At 49.2% G+C, this 22,364-nt stretch overlaps 1 protein-coding gene across 4 annotated transcripts in view; it reads right to left on the reverse strand.

The window, feature by feature from the left end:
* The window catches only part of NLRC5 (NLR family CARD domain containing 5), a 95,506-nt gene extending 80,510 nt beyond the window's left edge, over nt 1-14,996 (reverse strand). For 3 of the 4 annotated variants that reach the window (XR_013825212.1, XM_079906717.1, XM_079906715.1), the window contains exon 1: nt 14,644-14,996. The gene's annotated coding sequence lies outside the window, so the exon portion shown is untranslated. Of the gene's footprint in view, nt 1-8,325; nt 8,345-14,643 lie in introns of those variants that run through there. The other variant, XM_079906716.1, reaches the window with a different exon arrangement.
* Between the last annotated feature and the right edge of the window lie 7,368 nt (nt 14,997-22,364).

Raw genomic sequence — 22,364 nt, forward strand, 5'->3', positions numbered from 1 at the left:
CTTCCCTGGTGGCGCAGTGGTTAAGACTCCATGCTCCCAATGCAGGGGACCCAGGTTCAATCCCTGGTCAGGGAACTAGATCCCACATGCATGCCACAACTGAGAGTTCGTATGCCACAACTAAGGAGTCCACATACTGCAACTAGGGAGCTGGCGAGCTGCAACTAAGGAGCTGGTGAGCTGCAACTAAGGAGGCTGCCTGCCGCAACTAGGGAGCCCACGTGCCACAACTAAGGAGCTGGAGAGCTGCAACTAAGACCTGGAACAACCAAATAAATAAGTAAATATTAAAAAACTAAAACTAAAATTAAAAATGTATTTTCCTTAAAAAAAGAAGTCAATATTACCCAAAGTGATCTACAGATTCGATGCAATTCCTATCAAAATCCCAATGACTTCTTTTTTGCAGAGATTAAAGAACACATCCTAAAATTCATATGGAATCTCAAGGGACCCCAAATAGTCAAAACAATCCTGAAAAAAAAATAAAACTGGAGGACTCACATTTCCTGATTTCAAAACTTGCTACAGTAATCAGAACAGTGTGGTATTGGCATAAAGGCAGACATACAGACCAATGGAACAGAATAGGGAGCCCAGAAATAAACCCTCACATATATAGTCAAATGATTTTTGACAAGAATGCCAAGACCATTCAATGGGGAAAGGACAGTCTTTTCAACAAATGGTACTGGGAAAACTGGATATCCACATGCAAAGGAATGAGGTTGGACCCTTACCTCACACCATATATAAAAACTAAATCAAAATGGATCAAGGGAGACTTCCCTGGTGGCACAGTGGTTAAGAATCCGCCTTTCAATGCAGGGGGCACGGGTTCAATCCCTGGTCTGGGAAGATCCCACATGCTGCGGAGCAACTAAGCCCATGCACCACAACTACTGAGCCTGTGTTCTAGAGCCCATGAGCCACAACTACTGAGCCCAAGTGCCACAACTACTGAAGCCCACGTGCCTAGAGAAGGCGGGCTCCACAACAAGAGAAGCCACAACAATGAGAAGCCTGCTCACCGCAACTAGAGAAAGCCCACATGCAGCAATGAAGACCCAACGTTGCCAAAAATAAATGAATAAATAAAAATTTAAACAAACAAACAAAAAACAAAAATGGATCAAGGCCCCAAATGTAAGACTTAAAATAATAAAACTATTAGAAGCAAACATAGGATGAAAGCTGTGACACTGGGTTTGGCAGTGATTCCTTGGAGATGACACCAAAGGCACAGACATCAAAAGAATAAACAGAAAAATTGGACTTCATGAAAATTTTAAAAATCATACATCAAAAGACTCTACCCACAGAGTAAAACGGCAACCCATAGAATGGGAAAAAATATTTGCAAAACATAAATCTGATAAGAATTAATATCCAGAATATAGAGAGAACTCCTAAAACTCAACAACAACAAAACAATCTAATTCAAAAATGGGAAAAGGACTTGAACAGACATTTCTCCAAAGATATACAAATGGCCAATAAGCACATGAAAAGATGCTCAACGTCACTAATCATTAGGGAAATGCTAATCAAAACTATGAGATGCCACCTCGCACCCATTAGGTTGGCAACTATCAAAAAACCAGAAAACAAAAAGTGTTGGTGAGGATGTGGAGAAACTGGAACCCTTGTACACTTTTCGTAGGAATGTAAAATGGTGTAGGTGCTGTGGAAAACAGTATGGAGGTGCTTCAAAAAATTCAAAATAGAATTATCCTATGACCCTGGATCCTGGATATATATTCAAGAAAATTAAAAGCAGGGCCTTGAAGAGATATTTGTACACCCATGTTCATAGCAGCATTGATCATAATAGGTAAAACATGGAAGCAACCCAGTGTCCATTGATGGGTGAATGAATAAGCAAAATGTGATTATACACACAATGGAATATTATTCAGTGTTTCAAAGGAAGGAAATTCTGCAGTATAGATGAACCTTGAGGACATCTAAGCTAAGTGAAATAAGCCAGTCCCCCAAAGACAAATAATGTATGATTCCACCTATAGGAGATACTTAGAGTAGTCAAATCCATAGAGATAGATAGTAGAATGATGGTTGCTAGGGGCTGGGGGGAGGGAAGAATGGGGAGTTACTGGGTAATGGGCATAGGATTTCAGTTTTACAAGATGAAAAGAGTCATGGGGATGGACGGTGGTGATGGAGTCACAACAACGTAAATGTCCTTAAAAGCACTGAACTGTAGTACACTTAAAAATGGTTAAGATAGGAAATTTTATGTGTATTTTAACACAATAAAAAAAATAAAAATAAAACTAAAGTCCATATATCGCTTTAGAATATGGGAGTGGAGCTGAAGGAAACCATCCAGACTGCGAGCAGAGCTCTGGTCACCAGGATGTTCACCGCAAGGCTGGACGTCAACCTGGGCAGTCCCATCTTTCCTGCTACAGATGAACTGGCTCAGACAGCCACCTGAAATACCATGGCCTGGGGCAGCTTACGGCCTCCCCACAGGCAGCGCTCCTCGGACAGAGGGCTCCTGATCCAGGTCCAGCCCTTTGTTAAATTACAGGTAAAAAATTCACTCATAAGAGGCTTAAACAACTGTGAGTTTAACAACTCCTCCTTCCCTTCCCTCCTCCCCTCCCTTCTCCACTCCAGGCACCATCATGGTTCACGACTCCTTGCCTCACTCCCCTCAATTGTCCCAAGAGCCCTTTATGAAAAGGTCATGCCTGGCCTCTCTGTTCCAAACACAACCCTCCCTCTGCCCCCAGCATGCCTGCCCCTTCGCTTGCCTTGTCTTCCTGAACCATAGTCACCACTACCTGATGTCTACCGCACATCTTTGTGTACTTGCGTACTGTCTGTTTCTACTGGCACATCAGCTCCCCGGGGCAGGGACTCTGTCGTACTCCTAGCTGTAGCCCAGTACCTAGTGCAGGGCCTGGCATGTAGAAACTCAGCAAATGTGTGCTGAGCGGGTTAATGGTTGCAGAATGGAGCCTGTGCTGGAGTCTGTGCTGTCAGTTACCCACCTTGCAGGAAGTAGGGGCATCACCCTAGCGAAAATGCCCTTTGGCTATCCTATCCCCAAGAAGTTTCTGGGGGTCTTCTTCCTGTGTGGCCTACCTTCTCTCCACCTTCTCCTCATCCTCCCTTCTCTCCCCTCTCCTTCTTCCTTCTTTTCAGGGGCAAATATGGCACTCCCAGCACATACACATGCTCCATGCCACGAGTCTGCCCTGCCCCGACATGTCCCGGTCCCTGCTGACCTCTTTGCACACAGGCCCCACCCACCCCAATCCTATCAAGGTATTTTTCCAGAAATACTTCCTTCCCTGAGAGGAATTCTGGGAAGGGCTATGGAAAGAATTAAAATGTTACGTCTTGTTTTTTTTATATAAAACAGAGGAAACAGTCCATATGTAGTAGGAGAAAACAAGAGCCAATTAAATGTTTAACAAAGATTACGGTTCAGCCATTCTTTGGACAACTATGCAGCCACTTAAGATGACAGTATACTCATACTACAAAGAGCTAATTTCCTTAATATGTAAAGTGCTTTTACAGCTCAATAGGAAAAACACCAACAACTCAATGGAAAAGTATGCAAAGGATATGAACAGTTTATGGAAAAGGAACTATAAGTGAGCCTTAAATATTTGAAAGGATGCCCCAAATCATTCATAATAAGAGAAATGAAAAAAAATAGGACACCATTACTTGTCTACCAGATCTGCAAATATGGAGAAGTTTGATAACATGTGTTGGGGAATGGGTGGGAAGCTGGCCTCCTCATACATGTTGGTGGGAGTGAAAATTAGTACAACACTTAAGGAGGGTAATTTGCCAGATTTATCAAAGTTCAAACTGCATATTTTCCCCTTGACCTCGCAAACACACTCCTGGATGTTTTCCCTAAAGATTTATTCTCACGTAGGCAAAAACGATGCTTGAACAAGGATATTTGTTACAGCACTGATTGAAATAACAAGAGATGAGAAACAACCTAAATGCCCAACAACAGTTATATCAATTATGCCACGCACTGAAATACTATGTAGCTGTTAAAAAGAAAAAGAAAAAAGGCAGATTTTTTTGTTTTGATGTGGAAAGATTTCCAAATTACATTAAATTAAAAAAAACAAGATAAAAAACACTACATACAGTATACTACCACTTGTGAGAAGGGGATATATATGTGTGTGTGTGTGTGTGTGTGTGTGTGTGTGTGTATATATATATATACACACACACACACACACACACACATATATATATATATATATCTCCATGTGCCCACCTGGACTGTGTTTGGAAGGAGACATAAGAACCTGATAACATTGGTTGTTTTCAGGAAGGGTTATCAGGTGTCCAGGAGACTGGGGAGGGAGGGAGACTTACTTTCCATTACATATCTTTTTATTTGTTTTATATTATTGTACTATGTGAATGTACTAGCTACTGAAAACTAAACAATTAAAAAAAGGATATCATAGCATTTAATCTTCCTTTAATACATAATTCCATGTTATTTAAAAAGTGTTAATTCCATTTTCGTTTTTATGTTATGAGTCCACTAAAAAAGATAGGAATATACACATATAGGAATATACACATATAGAAAAAAGTCTGGAAGGAAGAAAAGCAAACTGAGAATAGAGGTCATCTGAGTGTGAACTCAACGTTCCCTCGAGTTCATTGAGGTTCTCCTTTGCCAAATGTCAGAGGCATCCCAGCCAGAAGGGCTGCTAAATACCTTTCTGGGAAAGACTCCTGTGTCTGGGAATTTATCAGAAGACTTTGGAGTGACTCACAGGATGTAGCAGGAGTCCCATCACAGAGAATCAGGGTTGAAACAGGCAGGGTAAACGAGTGAACTCAGGTTTCCGCAGGTCTCCCATCTTTTCACCCCAGGAAACCTACTGGTTTCATGCCCTGCTCTACTAGTGAGAGAGGATGACTGCAGAGCAGAAGAAGAGTCTGGGGTCAGAGATGGCCAGAAGCACTACTCTGACATTCATCTCCACCTTCCAGATCCACAGAGAGCTTGAAAATACTTAGGGCCCCCCAAAGGAGCATAATGGGGGTTCATGGCAATTTCACCCAGCTCTCAAGGATCTAGGAAACCCCAGATGGCATACAGGTTACATAAGCATGCTTATTTTATGGGTAACAAGTCCCACATATAACCAAGTGCTTGCCTGCCTCACCACTTCCTCCTGGTTTTAAGGGCAGTCGATGACAGAGATATGATCTTCAGGGTGGTCTGAGGGACCAAAAGCCTTCCCTTCTCCAGACAGCCTGCACTAACCATCAGACTGATCAGTTTTTCACTTTTTGTTTGTTTGTTTCCTTCTCAAATCATTTGGGTGTTTGCCTTGCAGACTGAGTTTCATCCAAGATAGACTTTGGGCTACCAGCAACACTCAAAAAATAGATCCGGTAAAGAAAACCCGTAGTTTACATCCTTAAAAGGCCTCCAAAAAGTTTTTACAAAGTATTTGCACCTGTATTTAATTTGCTTAATCCTTAGTGGGACTCTGTGGAAAGCAGAGGAGAGATTCTGGGATGGCAAATTAGTTTCCTAGCTTTGCTACGAAGAACCACAAACTGGGTGGATTAAAATGTAAGAAATTTATACTCTCACAGTTCTGGAGGCCAGAAGCCTGAAACCAAGGTGTGGGCAGGGCCATGCTCCCTCTGGAGCCTCTAGGGGTGGGCCCTGCCATGTCTCTTCTAGCTTCTGGTGGTTTCTGGGCAGTTCTTGGACCTGCTTAATTTGTAGATACCTCATTCCAATCTCTGCCTGTGTCACATGGCTGTCTTCTCCCCGTGTATCTCGATTTTCCTGTGCTGGCCTCCTCTCTTATAAGGACACCATTCATACTGAATTAAGGACCCACCTACTGTAGTATGACCTCATCTTAATTAATTAATTACATCTGTTACGACCTTTGTGCGAAATAAAGCCACATTCTGAGGTAGAGGGGTTAGGACTTCAACGTATCCTTTTCAGGGACACAATTCAATCCGTAACAGACAGGGGAAGACATACTAAGTAATTTGGCTGAATTTTTCTCAGAGGGGAGGTGGGTATATGTGTTGGCTGTAAGGAGACTGACTTGGCCCTACAAACATCCAGGCACCTCTGTATCTGGTGGAGGAATATGGCCAAGCGTATTGGGAAACTCTTCCAAGGAACTTTCCCTTCCGCTTGTCTGCTTTCGTCAAGGACCCATCACTCCTCATGCTGGTGCGGTACGTTGAAGGACATGTTATCATCCCCATTTTACAGATGAGAAACCAAGGTTCTGAGAGATAAAATAGTCCATGGTCACCAAGCAAATTCAAGGTGCTGAGAGCCCTGGTCCTTCTGCCTCCCACGCCAGGCTCCAATCTAGCTGGTGCTGTGCTTTGTTTTTTTGTTTCTGTTTCTGTTTTTGGCTGCGTTGGGTCTTCGTTGCTGCGCAGGCTTTCTCTAGTTGCGGCGAGCGGGGGCTACTCTTCGTTGGGGTGCGTGGACTTCTCACTGCGGTGGCTTCTCTTGTTGCGGAGCACGGGCTCCGGAACACAGGCTCAGTAGCTGTGGTACATGGGCTTAGTTGCTCCGTGGCATGTGGGATCTTCCCGGACCAGGGATCAAACCCGTGTCCCCTGCATTGGTAGGTGGATTCTTAACCACTGTGCCACCACGGAAGTCCTGGCGCTGTGCTTTGGAGGGGAGGCAGGTGGGCATAATCAATGACCACTCGGTGCTATCGGTAAGATTTGAGGAAAGCACGCTGGATGGGGGGCCTGCATGCACCATGAAATCATCAGATTCACCCCTGCTCTGTTCTCTGGTAAGAGACCAAGCCTAGTGCTTTCCGAGCTTTACTGCTTCTTAGAAAGAAAAGCAATTTGGAGGGATGAGGCTCCATGTACTGGCCCCGGGTACACCCTACCTCCTGCCATCCCCAGGTTTGGGAGGCTTGGAAGTGCTGGTTTTCAAACTGCTTTTGAAGCCTGCAGAACCCCCAACCTCTTAAAAAGGGAACATAAGAACCCCGATGTATAAAATGGATGCAAACGGTGCTGAAGGTGGGGGGCCTCCCTGCACCTCCCCAAATGGCCATCCCAGCAAACTCCAGGTCCTGGCCCCCTGGGTGAGAAAATGGCTGAAAACGACTTGGAAACGCAAAAAGCAAGTAGCAAAACGACACCCATGTAAACAAAAGGGCACCCACGTGTTCATCTATTACTTATGAGGTTAAAACGCTCATCAGGAATAGCCTGTGGAGATTTGACATTAAGGAATTACTGTTAAAATGTTTAAAGTTATGCTGATGGTATTGTGGTTATGTCTTTTTAAAATCTCCTTACTTTAGTACATTGTGGGAAAGTTCAGTTGAGATGCTGCTGTGTCTGTTTGCCATCTGTTTCAAAATGAAGTGTGGTAGGGACGAAACTGGGCTGGTCTGGGGTGATGACTGTTGAAGCCTAAGTGGTGGTTACGTGGGGCTTGGTTATATCAAAACTGACATATTTGTACAGCTCAACCTAATTCTATTCCTTCTACTTTTATTATTTTTATTTATTTATTTTGGCTGCGTTTGTTGCTGCACGCGGGCTTTCTCTAGTTGCGGAGAGTGGGGGCTACTCTTCGTTGCGGTGCATGGGCTTCTCACTGCGGTGGCTTCTCTTGTTGCGGAGCACGGGCTCTAGAGCACAGGCTCAGTAGTTGTGGCGCACGGGCTTAGTTGCTCCACCGCATGTGAGATCCTCCCCGACCAGGGCTCGTACCCGTGTCCCCTGCATTGGCAGGCGGATTCTTAACCACTGCGCCTCCAGGGAGCCCCTATTCCTTCTACTTTTGCACATGTTTGGAACTGTCCATCATAAAAAGCGCTTTTAGGCTAAAAAGTCCCACGCAATGAGCAGCGGGGACTTCTGAATTCTTTAAAAGACAATTAGAAGTTGAAGCTCCAGGAGGTGACAGGAGCGGTGCGAAGGTGGGGAGGAATGGGAGGGAGCGGGAACGCAGCCGCGTCCAGAAACCCAACCCGGGTGACCCAGACTTGCTTTCCTCTGCGGCTCGAAACTCATCCCCCAAACTCTGCAGGGTGGCAGGCTGAGCGCTCCCCCGCCATCGGCGCCCCATCTGCCCACCCGTTCATCAGTCCAGCCGTCCGTCGGCCCGACCATCCATCAGGTCAGCTACCTGGCCATGGGTACGTCCAGCTCCAGAGTCCTCTGGCATACCCTCCTCCTCGCTCCGCGCGGCGTCTGCACCCCGAACCTCCCTGCGCAGCTCGCCCCAGCCGAGTCCCGCTGCCCCGCGAAGTGGTGGGCACTCACCGGCTGCGCTCCCGGCTGCGCTCCCGGCTGCGCTCCCAGCTGCGCCCCCGGCTTCGCCGCGCTGAGCACGAAACTGAAAGTAGGCGCGGAGAGCAGCCTGGCGACGGGCGCGGGGAGCCGGCTGCCTCTGCCGGGAAATCACGTGGGTTCTCGGTGCCCCGGCCAGGGCGCGAGCGCGGGATGGGCGGGGGCGGCACACGCCCTCCTGCAGGGCCCGCGTCCCGCGCCTCTTGGAGCTCAGCCACCTGAACGGAGGACACCCAGAGACGGCACCAAGGGACGCGGGGAGCGCTCGCCCCTTTCCTGGATGCGATACTGAGGCGAAGGGATGAGGGTTGGCACACCCGGGTCGCGCCAGTAGACCCCGGGCTGAGTTCGGCTCTCCCTGCCTCTCTGGAGACTAAGACGGTATGGGACAGGACAGGAAGGAGATGCTCGCTGTGCAGGAGGAGACTTAGAACCCAGGGGGTCCAGCCTCCTTTTCCTCAGTGCTCTCCAGGATGGAGGGAGGGGAGAAAAGAAAAATGACCATAATTGCCTTTACTGAGCCCTTGGCCCTTTGGACGGTGTTAAACGCTATGAATTTAGGATAGAGGTGAAGGAACTTGTCCAAGTCACACAAGGGACACAGGCAGAGATGAGGAAGAGATGGGACAAAGAGGAGGAGAAGCAGAAGGAGGGTGAGAAGCCTCCCCCAGGCGGGGGTCAGCAGCAGTCCTGAGTGGCCACTAGTCCACTACCCTTTCAGAGCTGACTACAACCTCCCTGGCTTTTTGCATTCCTCCGGGGACAGGAGCTCCTGTCCTGCAGAGGATACATCCATCCCCGTGGACAGGTCTGCCCTCTAGGAAGATCATCCGCCCACCTTCCCACGACATCCCCAGAGTGCAGCAGCTTCCACTCCCAGCTCTTCTATCCCCCTGCCTCTCAAGCCAGCCGGGTGTGTGTGAGTGTGGGTGAGGGCACTGCATGGTGATGGTCACAGGCACAACCATCAGTGTCAGACACCCCTGGCTTCAAGTCCTCCTCTTCAGCTTACTGGCCAAATGCCTTTACTTCGCTGAGCCTGAAGTTTGCCATCTGTAGGATAAGAACCCCTCCACGCAGAGAGGTCACGAGAATCGACCTAAAGTTCAGGCTAATGTAGGCTGTGCCTGAAGCCAATAGGTGTCCTTATATTTTTGTCTCCTTCTGCTGGTCCCACGTCCCTGTGAGAAGGGAAACTGCTCCCCTTCCAGCACCAACTCTGATATCCAGAAATCACGTGACAGCACGGATTTTGCAGCCAAGTGCTTGTGGGTGATGACCAGCTCCACCATTTCAGGTAAATGCCCTGACTTCCCCAGGTCTCAGTTTCCTCATCTGCTAAATGGGGTATTCCAAGCTTCCCCGGGCCACTGCGGGGCATGGTGGGGAATGGATGAGAATGCGAATGTGGCTGTGACTGGGTGCACAGGAGGGATTATGCCCCAAGATCAGGATGTGCACTGCAGTTCAGCTCATGTTCACTGAACACCTGCTCCCTATCCAGGCTGAGAAGAGCAGATGGACACGTGGACAAATAACCACAATCCTGAGAGACAAAGGCAGACCATTTTCAGATGCATTTAGTTTTGGACAGCCCCTTGAGGATGGCAGAAGACAAGTTATCCCATTAGGCAGATGAGGAAGCTGAGATCCAGACAGGTCAAGTGAGTTGCTGAAAGTCACACAGCAATCAGGAGCAGAGCTGGGTCTTAAACCCAATACCCTTTCCAGCCTGGAGATACCTGGCCTGCTGAGGTGGTTATCACTGAAGCACTCTGGGAGAGCTACCTTCCCAAATGCTCCCTACCCCCAGCCCGGCCGGTGGCCTGGAGTCCACCATCAGCACATTGCTCCTTTGGCTGAAGGTGTGCATATGCTCCTCTGGTATAAGTTAAATGGCCATCCATCATTTACACTTGAGTGTGAACAAGCTAATAAGATTTTATTGGTGGGAGATCAAAGGGAATCTTGGGTGTTTGGATTTGGGGGTAGGAAACACAAGATGTGAGAGTCACGGGGACCAGAGGATGGAGCCCACATTTACTGGGCACCTCTGTGTGCCAAGTACCATCTCTGTGGAGTATAGCCAATAGGTGGCATATGTGAGCACTGAGGACATACTAGAGAGTGTTCTGGGTACACGGGCTTGCTCCTTTAATCCTCACGGCAGCCCTTTTATCTCCATTTTTACAGGTGAAACAGAGACAGAGAGGGTAACATGCCGAGATTACACAGCTAGCAGCGCAGGAGCCGGGATTTGGACCCAGGCAGGGCAGCTCCAGAACCCCTGCTCTTGGCCACCATGTGATACTCCCTCTAGGCTAACACAGTTCTTACCAGAACCCTATGTGGAAGGTATTATTATCATCCCATTTAACAGACGAGGAAACTGAGGCACAGAGGGACCCAAAATTAGTATTTCAGGATACTGGGCTTTGGACCCAGATTTGAAGGCCAAGCCTTCCCTCTGCGTTCCCCATTGCCCAAGGTTGGTCCAGAATACCAGGGGCCTATCCCGTCCTGGGTCAGCAGCCCAGGGGGCAGGATGTGCTTCCACAGGACCTGGCCTTGGGCAGCCCTTGTTTCCTCCCTGGAGGAAACAGCAAATGCCCCCACCCATGCTGGGGGACTTCCTGGTCTTTTGTCGTAGGCCTAGGTCTGAGTTTCTGGGCTTGGATGGAAGGGCCAGGACTGGGAGGGGTCCAGCAAGTTGGTGCTGTCCTGGCAAGCTCTGGGGTTCCACGTCTGTAAGTCCTCCTGTGCAGACCTGGCTGAGACGCTCTCCTGCGCCTGGGGCGGCAAAGGAAGCTGAGGGGCTGCACCTTTCTGGAGCAGAAATGAGCCCCAGGGCCTTCTAGGGTCCCAGCTGGGCTGGGGTCCACAAGGGGCAAGACTCCAAGCAAGCTCTCTGTCTGCCCCTTGTGATGGTGAAAGTTTTCATTTTGGGGAAGGAGCTGCCTGGGGCTGCCAGGTCATCCTGATACTGTCCTTGGGGCATCAAGTTGGGGGCCTGGGCTTCCCAACCCTTTTGGGGGTGCTCTCTTGAGTGGAGTGAGTCTCCCAACTGGTGTCACTATCCTGGAGGCTTACATCCCAAGGCCTGGAATTTCCACGTTGGACTCAGGACTTAGGGACTGGTGAAACCACTCTGACTCTTTGTGCCAGGGGCCCTGCCTTCCAGCCCCCAGGAGCACTCCTGGTCAGCTTAGTGGGTCAGACCCTTTCTTTGGACCCTGAGGGAGGAAGAGAAATAGGCCCAAGGGAGCATTTAGAGGGGACCAAGGAGGAAGGAACCGGGTTCAGAAGATGGTGCCTTCCCCTCAAGTCTTCCCAAACCTGAAGACGTGTCCCTCTGCGAAGCTCCACCCCAGATCCTGCCTCCTGACCGTCTCTCCTGCCCGTCAAAATAAAGGCCAGGCCCCCTCTGCACCTTCATGGTGTGGGCCCTGACCTCCTCTCTCTCCCTCTCCTCTTTGCTCTCTGTGCTACTCCGGCCTCCTTTTAGTTTCTTGACTCTCTTATGGTTCCTCCTAGGGACTCTGCACATGCCAGTGTCTTCCTATGCTTTTCCCCCTTCCATTTGGCCAATGTGGCAGCGAGGGATTTTCTTCACACACCTTCCCTGGAGCCTGGTACCTCCCAAGACTGAGATGGCAGAAAGAAACTTTCTGTATTCTAGCCTGAGTGGGAAGAAGACACGCTTTGCGCATCATAAGGTGGTCTGGCTGGTGCTCATACGAGGTTACTCTTCCATGTTAAGGTCTGATTTGCTTTTTAGAGGCTCCATCCTCCTCCTCTTCTACCAGAAACCAGACCTCTGTGAGGGCCCCTACCCTCCCTGCCATCCTCCAGATCTGAAGCCCCTATGGTCCCATATTTCCTATCCAGCACTGGAACCACATAGAACACAGAATGGGTGACACCTCATACAGAAAGCTGGTCAGAACAGGAGATGGGACCTCGGTGGGTGGGTGGGGAAGAGGGCCCAGTGCTGTGGGGGAGGGAAGAGAGATGGTCTGAGAGACGCTTTCTGTTGACCGATGGGGAGGCTAAGAAACCCAGCCAGGGTTTCCCTGGCGGCGCAGTGGTTAAGAATCTGCCTACCAATGCAGGGGACACGGGTTCGAGCCCTGGTCCAGGAAGGTCCCACATGCCGCGGAGCAACTAAGCCCGTGCACCACAACTACTGAGCCCGCGTGCTACAACTACTGAAGCCCGTGTGCCTAGAGACCGTGCTCTGCAACAAGAGAAGCCACCGCCATGAGAAGCCCGTGCACTGCAACAAAGAGTAGCCCCCCGGGCTTCCCTGGTGGCGCAGTGTTTGAGAGTCCGCCTGCCGATGGAGGGGACACGGGTTCGTGCCCCGGTCTGGGAAGATCCCACATGCTGCGGAGAGCCTGGGCCCGTGAGCCATGGCTGCTGAGCCTACAACACGTCCAGAGCCTGTGCTCCGCAACGGGAGAGGCCACAACAGTGAGAAGCCCGCGTTTACCGCAAAAAAAAAAAAAAAAAAGAGTAGCCCCCACTTGCCGCAACTAGAGAAAGCCCACGCGCAGCAAGGAAGACCCAATGCAGGCAAAAATAAATAAATAAATAAATAAATTTTAAAAACCTCTCCTTAAAGAAAAAGAAAAAGAAAGAAACCCAGCCAGCTCCTGCTCCCTTTCTCTCTACCAAAGCCACACGCACAGGCAGATATTCAAAAAGACAGCAGGGTCAGCTCAGCGTATCCTGTGGGGAAACAGAAAGCTCTGGGCAGGGCCTTCTCCAGAATACCCCCTGCACACCCCAGTAATGGAGCCTGAGACTCCGCCATTAGAGTCATCTCATGTGGACAAATACCCTACAAGGTCAGCATGGAAAGGGAATTTGGGGATCATCAAGTCTAACTCTCTCATTTTATAGGAAGGGAAACTGAGGCTCGGGGCCGGGCGTGAACGAGCCTCCCAGCCCAGGGCTCTTCCTGCCACATCAGGCGCCATTAGGAGACCCGTGCCCTTAAGGGGGGCTGAGCTATCCGTGGGGTGGCAGAGACAATATTCTCCAGTGAAGCAGGAACAGGGATCCACGCTCTGGCCAAGTCATGGGTGTGCATTGCCACCCACAGGAGGAGGCGCCTTGAGGGAAGGGGACCCAGGACTGCTAAGCTTCGATGACTGGAGAACCAGGGGCACTTGCAGCTCCGCCTGGGAAGGGCCTAGAAGATGAATGAGAGCCTCCCTGTCAGGCATGTGTCCCCAAAGCTCCTCCAGCCCAGACTTTCGAGACATGACCTCAGGGGTGCCCACTGTGGTGACCCTTGTCCACAGGAGGTTCTGGGCAGACGCAACACTGCTCCTCAGATGACAAGCCCACTGTGAGTGCTCCCTGGGGCACAGAGGTGAGCCATGGGGCAGACGGCCCCACAGCCTGCAGGGCCTTCATCTATATGCCCATGAAAAACTCCATCTCAACCCACCCTCTCTTCCCGTCCCCACCCCCCAAATGGTACCTCTCCCGAGTGGTCCCTCCTAGGCCCTGGGGAGGGCTGTGACTGCGTCCCACCCAAGGAACCAAGGCCCGGCGAGCGGCCAGCTGGCCAGCGCTCTCCTGCCCTCCCCACCCCCTTAATCCACACCACCAGGGTTCCATTTCTGTAATCTCAGCGTCGTCCCAACAGACACACAGGCAGAAGGGTCACAAGATAAGAGAGGGATCATCTGGTCCCGTTGCCTGATTTCCTTTAGGACTCTGTGTCCACTTTCTTTAAGACATGAGGTACACGGGGCTTATTTTTTGGCCGCACTCCGAGAACCCTTGCCCCCTACAGTGGAAGTGCGGAGCTTTGACCGCTGGCCGGCCTGGGAAGTCCCGCTGTGGCGCTCATTTCTCCAGGTGCACCCAAGACCACCTACCTTGGTCAGTGTGGGAAAAGTCAGTTTAATCCTGAAGTCAAAAAGATGAGAATTTGGCCCTCCATTGTGCTCCCAATCCCCCAGAAAAGAAACTCTAGGAATTATTTCAAGTGTTTCCGTCTATATTTAGGGCCCTCCACAGAGAGCCCTTTTGAGCTCTCTCATGAGATTTGCCGTTCCAGCCACCAGGCCTTTGCTCGGGCAGGCCCTTCCTCTGGCTATGCCCTCCCTCCCTCCTTCATGGTGCCTCTTCCTCTGAATTAAGACTCTAGGAGGAGTCTTCTCCCCCCAGAAGTCAGGTCCTAAGTCCTGGAGGGAAGGAGCCATATTTCCCCACCAATATCCTGTGCCTGACATCAGAGGGACAAGGGAGGGATTTGCTGAGTCAACCACTCACCCCTCTCTGCAGACATACTGGGAATCCAAGAGGCTTAAGTTCTCCTTCCTGGAGCAGGAGGCCTGGGTGGTAGTGACGGTGTGTGGTCAGGCCACTCGAGAAGTTCTCTTGTTTTTTGTACATCCCGTGCTCGACCAGATCCCGCTTCACCTCCACCCCACTCACGTTAACGCATTTGCCCCGCCCTCCACGCCCCCCACGCCCCGCCCCGCCCCGCCCAGCTAGTGCTTGTTTTAATCCTTAGGCCAGAGTGGCTCCACCTGCTAGTTTATTAAAGGGAAACAACTGCCCTCCTGATGGTCCTTAACCTGCGGGTCAGTGAGGGACACGCCCCAGCTGCTGGTTTCCCTGGTAACTGATGACCCCACCTGATGTCAATTATGCTATGAATGGTAGCCTCTTTCTCCCCGCCCCACCCCCGCCCTGTCCGGCATTAACCAGTGAGGTGTCGCTCCAGAACCTTTTGCTTAAGATCCCCTGTCCAAGATCCCCAATGGTCTTGAGGCTGGGCAACTACAAGGCTCCCAGGCCTGCAGACTGCAGCCCACAGGTGGTATCCTGGGGAGAGAAACCAGGTTCCCTGTGAGCAGGGGCCCTCCTCAGAGCAGAGAGCAACCCCCAAGCCCAGGACCCTCAACTCTCTATGCTGAGTGATGGGAGAGGTGTGGGGAGAGGTGGACCCTGGGGACTCTTGGGGTCAGCCTAGCATTGATATTCTACAAACACAAGGGAGTTCCCCAGGACCTGCCGCGTGGGGATTCTGTGGCACGTCCTCTCCTGGATTCTCACTCATCCACATTCCCATCAGCTTCTTCCTGGTTTGAACCTGCACCAGGACTTTCCCGCATGGCTCACTTCCTCCACCTTCGAAATGAAACCATCAGCAAAACAAGGTGACACTTCATCTGCTGGCAGTTGGATTTAGCTGCATTTTTACATTCCAGAGACCAAGTATGGATCCTCAACCAGGAGCATTAGCTTTACCACCTGGGAGAGAGCTTGTTAGAAATGCAGACTCACAGGCCCTACCCCAGGCTCACCAAACCAGAAACTCTGAGGATGAGCCCAGGAATCTGTGTTTTAACAACCCCTGCAGGTGATTCTGATACAGGCCAAAGTTTGAGACCCATAGCACTAGATAACTTTCAAATAGCCTCTTGATTTGGGGTTAGGAGTTGTATAAGCACCCAACCACCCACCCCTTTTTGCTTCATAGCTCCAGGCACAATTAGTGGTTATATAGTCTTTTGTTTGGCTAGATATTATCTATCTCTGCCTATGTCCCCTAGACTATAAGCTTCACAAAGTCATGAACCATATGGGCCTGGCTCAGAGTAAGAACTCAACAGATATTGTTGAAAATCCATCCATCCATACATAAAAATGCTGGGGCCACAGAAACTGTTGACTCTGATATGAATGTGACATGTGACCTTGAACAAATGTCCTTCTAGTTCTCAGCCTCTGGAACTCCCTTTGTACAGTGAAGGGGTGGGTCCAGCTGACCCTTGAGGGCCACGCCGCTCTCTACCATTTTAGCAGAAGCTCAGTTTGACGCCTCCCCAATCCAGCCATCCCGCACCAGCGCCAACCAAGGCATCTCCTCCCACACCCCACCCCAAAGCCTTCTGGAGCTTCTACTGCTTCCTTCTGGCCTTTAAGTCTCCTTGACATGATCTCAACCTAACTCCTGGCCTGATCTGCAACTCCTTTACCCCCAAACAACCCTTCCCTCAGCCACGCTGGGCTTCCTTCCTCCCCCGGTCCTGTCACTGCTGTTCCCCAGGCAGGACACCTGCGCTTGGCTCTCTCCCTGCCCCTTAAGAGCCAGTCCAAACTGCCTTCTGGAAGCACTCCAGTACATAGAAGTCTTGGTTAATAGATTCCTAAAAAGCATGTATGTCCACAGTCAGACTCAAAAGCAAGAAGGGAAGTCCTCAGGACCCAGAAACAACAGGGGACTCTGAGAAAAGTCAGGGGAGGGGAAATGAAATGGGATATTCTGGGAGGTGGAGTTTACAGCTGGGTGTTAAGAGTACTCTAAACTTTTCAGATTCCTAGATTTAAAAAAAAGTAAATAATACAAAATTTAAAAAGATTAAAAAAAAACAACCTAAATGCAGTGTGCTAACCTGGATTGGATCCTGGGACAGAAAAAGTCTATCAGTGGAAAAACTGGTGAAATTCAAACAAAGTCTGAGTTTGGTTAATAGCAATATACCAACATTAATCTCTTAAGTTACAACAAATGTGCCATGGTTGTGAATGACCGTGGTGGTTTTTCTTCCTTATACTATTCTCTGTTTTCCACTCTGTGCCTACATTACTTTTGTCTGCCGTTTCATGTATGAAGAAATATTGAAGACATGCAGAGGGGCATTAGGAGTAGTACTGATCATCAATTCCTTACCTACAATGACAAAATCAAACACGCTCTGAAGACTACAAGTTTTTTTCTTAAGTTTGTCAGCAAACCTGGCCGTTTGGATGGAAGGCTGTTTATAGTACTTATCTTGCTTTATGTGAAAATTCATATGCAGAGAAATGTCAGTGGACTTGACTGTGGGGTGCCACCCCAGACCCCATGCGGGTGTCCCGCAATATATCCAGTGTGCATGTACCTGTACTACCTTCTAAAATACACAAAATTCTGGATTTGGAAAGTCATGTGGGCCTAATGGAGATGGACAGTGGTTTGGGGACCTATGTTCCAAACACCCACGTCCCACCACCCAGGTTAAGAAATAAGATATTACTAAAACTGTCAAAACTCCCATGTGTATCCCATTCATAACTTGTATTGTGTGATTTTGATGATCAGGAGGACAGCCATGTTTTAGAAACAACCAGTCACAGCAGAAGCAGTGAGAAGAACTTGGAGGTTTCAGAGGTCCATCTGTGGAGGGGTTGCCAACTACCGGCCTCCCCATCTCCCTGCCTTCCTCTGTCTGTACCCACTTCACCTCTTCAAGTGTAAGCCTCAGGGACTTCCCTGGTGGTCCAGTGCTTAAGAATCTGTGCTTCCAATGCAGGGGGCGTGGGTTCAATCCCAGGTCGGGGAACTAAGATGCCACATGCTGCTGCTGCAGTGTAAGCCACAGAAAGTTGGCTGCCTGGGCGTAGGGAGGGGAATTATACCATCAGTGGAGAACCATGATACCCTTGTTCTGACAGTAGAGCTTGCACATCCTGAGGCTGTAGACAGTTACCTGGGCCTGGTTGGCGGGGAAGCTATGGGAAAGCAGTGGGAGACACAGAGGGGGTCCCATGGCTAGGATGGGGGCCCATCAGAACAGCTGTGGCCACTGCCTCTGGAGACAAAAGGGACAAAGCTGACTCGGGGTTCCCAGGGCTGAGAAAAAAAGGAAGCAGCTAGGGCAGTGGCTGGGGCCCAGGCCACCCCATCACTAATTTGCCAGTGACCTGGGCATCACTCTTGCCCTCTCTGGCCCTTGGCTTTCTCACCTGTGTGATAGTGAAGTAATCCCTTGCCCTGCCCACCTCTTAGTGTGTGGAAAGGCCTTCTGTGCCTCAGTTTCTTCAGCTGTAAAATGGGGATAATAATAGTACCTACCTCCGAGGGTTGTTGCAAGGATTAAATGAGAGAATCAACATAAAGAACTTGCAGAAGGACCTGCGCATGGTCACCCTCCAAAAGAAGCCGCCGTTGCTTTTGTGCAACAATAGTCACGAAACGCTGACTATGCTTCAGCCCTGGGTGAGGATATGCGGGGCAGCGCAGAGCTCAACAGACCTGGTCCCTACCTTCAGGAGGCCAGAACTAAATGTAAAATGGCACCTGAGGAGCGTCTTAAAGGATGGATCCACCGGGCTGTGGTTTGAGAGCCCTGGAGAGCAAATCTCACCTAGTTAGGGAATGGGGAGGCCCTCTCTGAGGCTAAGGAGTAATCAGATGGGGCAAGGAAGAGGGGACACCTCTGGGCAGGGGGCACAGCATGTGCAAAAGCCCTGTGGTGGGTGGGGAACGTGGTCAATGCACAGAGTGCACAGGCAGCCAGGGGCTGGGAAGTGCGGCCCGAGGTGGCCTGGGCAGGAGGGCAGGACCTCCGATTTGCAGACTGTTAGGCTAGGCTCAGGGAGACCTCTTTCCATCAAAAAATTGAACCAATAGGTACCTTGCAACGAAATGTTTTGTTTAATACACAGCTGAGCTCAAACAAAAGAAAGGGACAATCCCAGATACTAAAGATGAAGAGGGAAATGAGAACTAAAACCATAAGTAAGGTGGCCCAGAGAGACAGGCACTGGATGTGGGTTCAGACCACAGTAAAATGGGGTTTTAACACTATCAGAGGGAGAGAAGTGAGAGGACGGGGGATGGAAATACCTCCTCTCAGTGAAAAGGAGACCAAATGACTTCACCCACCAAAGGAAGCCACAAGAAACGTCAAGGTGGGTCTGGGAGGCTATAATTTGAGAACCCGAGCCTGCAGCTCGGGTTCAGCATAATTCAGATGTGCAGCTCTGAATTATGTACGTATTTATACTGCCAGCATGGTGCAGGACTTCCTGAATTGAGAAATGGACCTACAAAGCCAGGAAGGAATGAATGATGTAACCTTTGGGGTCCCTGGCAGTAATAAGTGCAAAATTATTCTCTAAGGAAATGTGGGTGATTCAGGGAGCAGAGTCTGTCCACAGAAAAACCAAATTCCACTAAAGGTGAGCTTCTAAGAAAATAAATATTACAAGCCACACAAGGAAACCACGAGAGAGAGCTAGCAAACACAACCAACAAGAGGATAAGCACCTCAAGGCTCTGACATGAGAGAACATGGAAGAAACTACAAAGGAACTAATTTTTCAATGATTAAAGAAATAGAGCCATAATGAAAGCATAGGGCTCCAGGGGGGAAAAACAAAAGATAGATTTGAAAAGGAAAACTTGAAAATAAACTCAAGAAGATGTGGAGAAAAGGGAACCCTTGTGCACTGTTGGTGGGAATGCGTATTCATGCAGCCACTATGGAAGACAGTATGGAGATTCCTCAAAAATTAAAAATAGAACCACCATGTGATCCAGCAATTCCACCTCTGGGTATCTTTCCAAAGAAAACAAAAACACTGATTCAAAAAGATATGCACCCCCGTGTGCACTGCAGCGTTATTTGCAAAAGCCAAGATATGGGAGCAACCTAAGTGTCCATCAATAGTTGAATGGATAAAGAAGATGTGGTATAACAAATATTACTCAGCCATGAAAAATAATGAAATCTTGCCATGTGCAACAACATGGATGGACCCAGAGGGTACTGTGCTAAGTGAAATAAGTCAGACAGAGAAAGGCGAATACCGTATGATTTCACTTATACGTGGAATCTAAAAAACAAAACAGATGAACAAACATAACAAAACAGAAACAGACTCGTAGATACCCAGAACAAACAGGTGGTCGCCAGAGGGCAGGGGGCTGGAGGGATGAATGAAATAGGTGAGGGAGACTGAGGTACAAACTTCCAGTTATAAAATAAATGGGGACTTCCCTGGTGGTGCAGTGGTTAAGAATCTGCCTGCCAATGCAGGGGACACGGGTTCAAGTCCTGGTCTGGGAGGATCCCACATGCTGCGGAGCAATAAGCCCGTGGGCTACAACTACTGAGCCCACGGTCCACAACTACTGAAGCTCATGTGCCTAGAGCCCATGGTCTGAAACAAGAGAAGCCACTGCAATGAGAAGCCCGCGCACCACAACGAAGAGTAACCCCCGCTCAACACAACTAGAGAAAGCCTGCGCTCAGCAACGAAGACCTAACGCAGCCAAAAATAAATAAGCTAAAAATAGAATAAAATAAATGAGTCACATGAATGAAATGTACAGCATGGGGAATATAGTCAATAATATTGTAATAACTCAGGTGATAGATGGTACTTAGACTTATCATGGTGATCATTCTGTAATTTATAGAAATACTGAATTGCTATGTTGTGCACCTGGAACTAACATAGTGTTGAAGGTCAATTATACTTCAATTTTAAAAAATGAACTTAATAGAATTTCTAGAAATGAAAATTATTAATTTTAAAATGAAAAACTCAGTGAATGAGTAAACGGATGAGCCACAGCTATAAAAAGAATGAGTGAATTGAAAGAGATAATTGAAGAAATGATTCAGAGTTTAGCATAGAGATAGAGATGGAAACTATGACAGAGCAACTAAGAGACATAGAATGGAATGAGAAGGCCCAACATACGTCTAGTGGAAATTCGAGACGTTAAGAATAGAAAAAATAGAGGAGAGACAATAATTGGAGAAAGAGTGGCTGAGAAATTTCCAAAGCTGATGAAAGACACCATCCCTTAAACTGAATGCTTATGCTGAGTCCAAAACAACTAGACTGAGAGGTAAACAGGGGCCAGAAAATACATGACCCTGGAGCCCATGTCAGAGAATTTTGCTTTTATCCTAAGACTTTTATTCTTGATGAGTTTTAAGCAGACAAGTGAACAATCAGCTTTGCTTCTGGAGGCTACTGTGGGGAACAGATTCAGGAGATGTCAGGATGCAGGAGGCTGTAGATGGGTCCCCACAAGTGATAATGGTAGCCTGGCCCAGGTGGAGATGGAAACAGAAAAAAGTGGACAGGCTCCAGAAATACTGAGGACATAATAGGGACCCCGTAATGGGAATGATGAGAAGAGCAAGTCAAGGGCAAGCTTAAGATTCTGAGCTGCAAAGACCTAAACAGACATTTCTCCAAAGAAGACAAACAGATGGCCCATAGACACATGGAAATGTGCTCAACATTTCTAATTATTAGAGAAATGCAAATCAAAACTGCAGTGAAGTACCACCTCACACTGGTCAGAATGGCCATCTTTAAAAAGTCTACAAATAACAGATGCTGGAGAGGGCATGGAGGCTGCCCTCCCACCACTCCCACCTCGTGATGGGACCCTAGGTGGGTGGTTTTGATGACAGGCAATCCTGTCAGGGAAACGTCCACCCGACGTCTCCATCCAAGGGGATGTTGGCTGTGGGGAGGGAGAGATCAGGGTGGAGCCTCAGGATGGGGCGCCTGCCCTGAGTCACCTGCTCCTCCTGGCCCTGCCCAACACTCACAGGTGCCCCCAGCCTCCAGCCTCAGGGCTCCCAACTGTAAAATGGGTCCTGGGGTGCACAGGGTGCACTTTGTCATTCTCCCTCTTCTCAACTTCTGTCTGTCTGGGTGGCCCTGCCCTGCAGGAGCCCTTCTAGAAGAGTGGTTCAGAGTGTGGGACTCTGAGTCAGAGATGTGGGCTGTAATCCCAGCCCTCTACTGCTGGGTGATCCGTGGGCAGGGACCAAGCCTCACCCCCAGCACCCTCGGTGTCCTCGTCTCCAATGAGAGCATCCACCTCAGAGCCATGTATTTAATGGAACAATCTGGTAGAAGTGGGTGAGCGCCCGGTAACATGAGCTACTCTGATTTTCCTCCTAATCTTCTCCCAAGAGAAACCTGGAGATCGCCCCCACCGCCTGGTCTGCGTCATGGAGTTCAACAGGCCAGACCAGGAGTCGGCAAACTTTATCTGTAAAGGGCCACATAGTAAATATCTTAGGCTTTGCGAGCCATGCAGTCTCTGTGCAACGACTCCACTTTGCTACTGCAGGGCAAAAGCAGTCACGGGCAAGAGCATCTACATGAGTGGGTGTGGCCATGAGCCAATAAAACTTTATTTATAAAAGCAGACAGCAGGACGAACTTGGCCCTCGGGAGGT

The sequence above is a fragment of the Stenella coeruleoalba genome, assembly GCF_951394435.1.
Source record: "Stenella coeruleoalba genome assembly, chromosome: 20".
In the NCBI taxonomy this organism is placed as follows: Eukaryota; Metazoa; Chordata; class Mammalia; order Artiodactyla; family Delphinidae; genus Stenella; species Stenella coeruleoalba.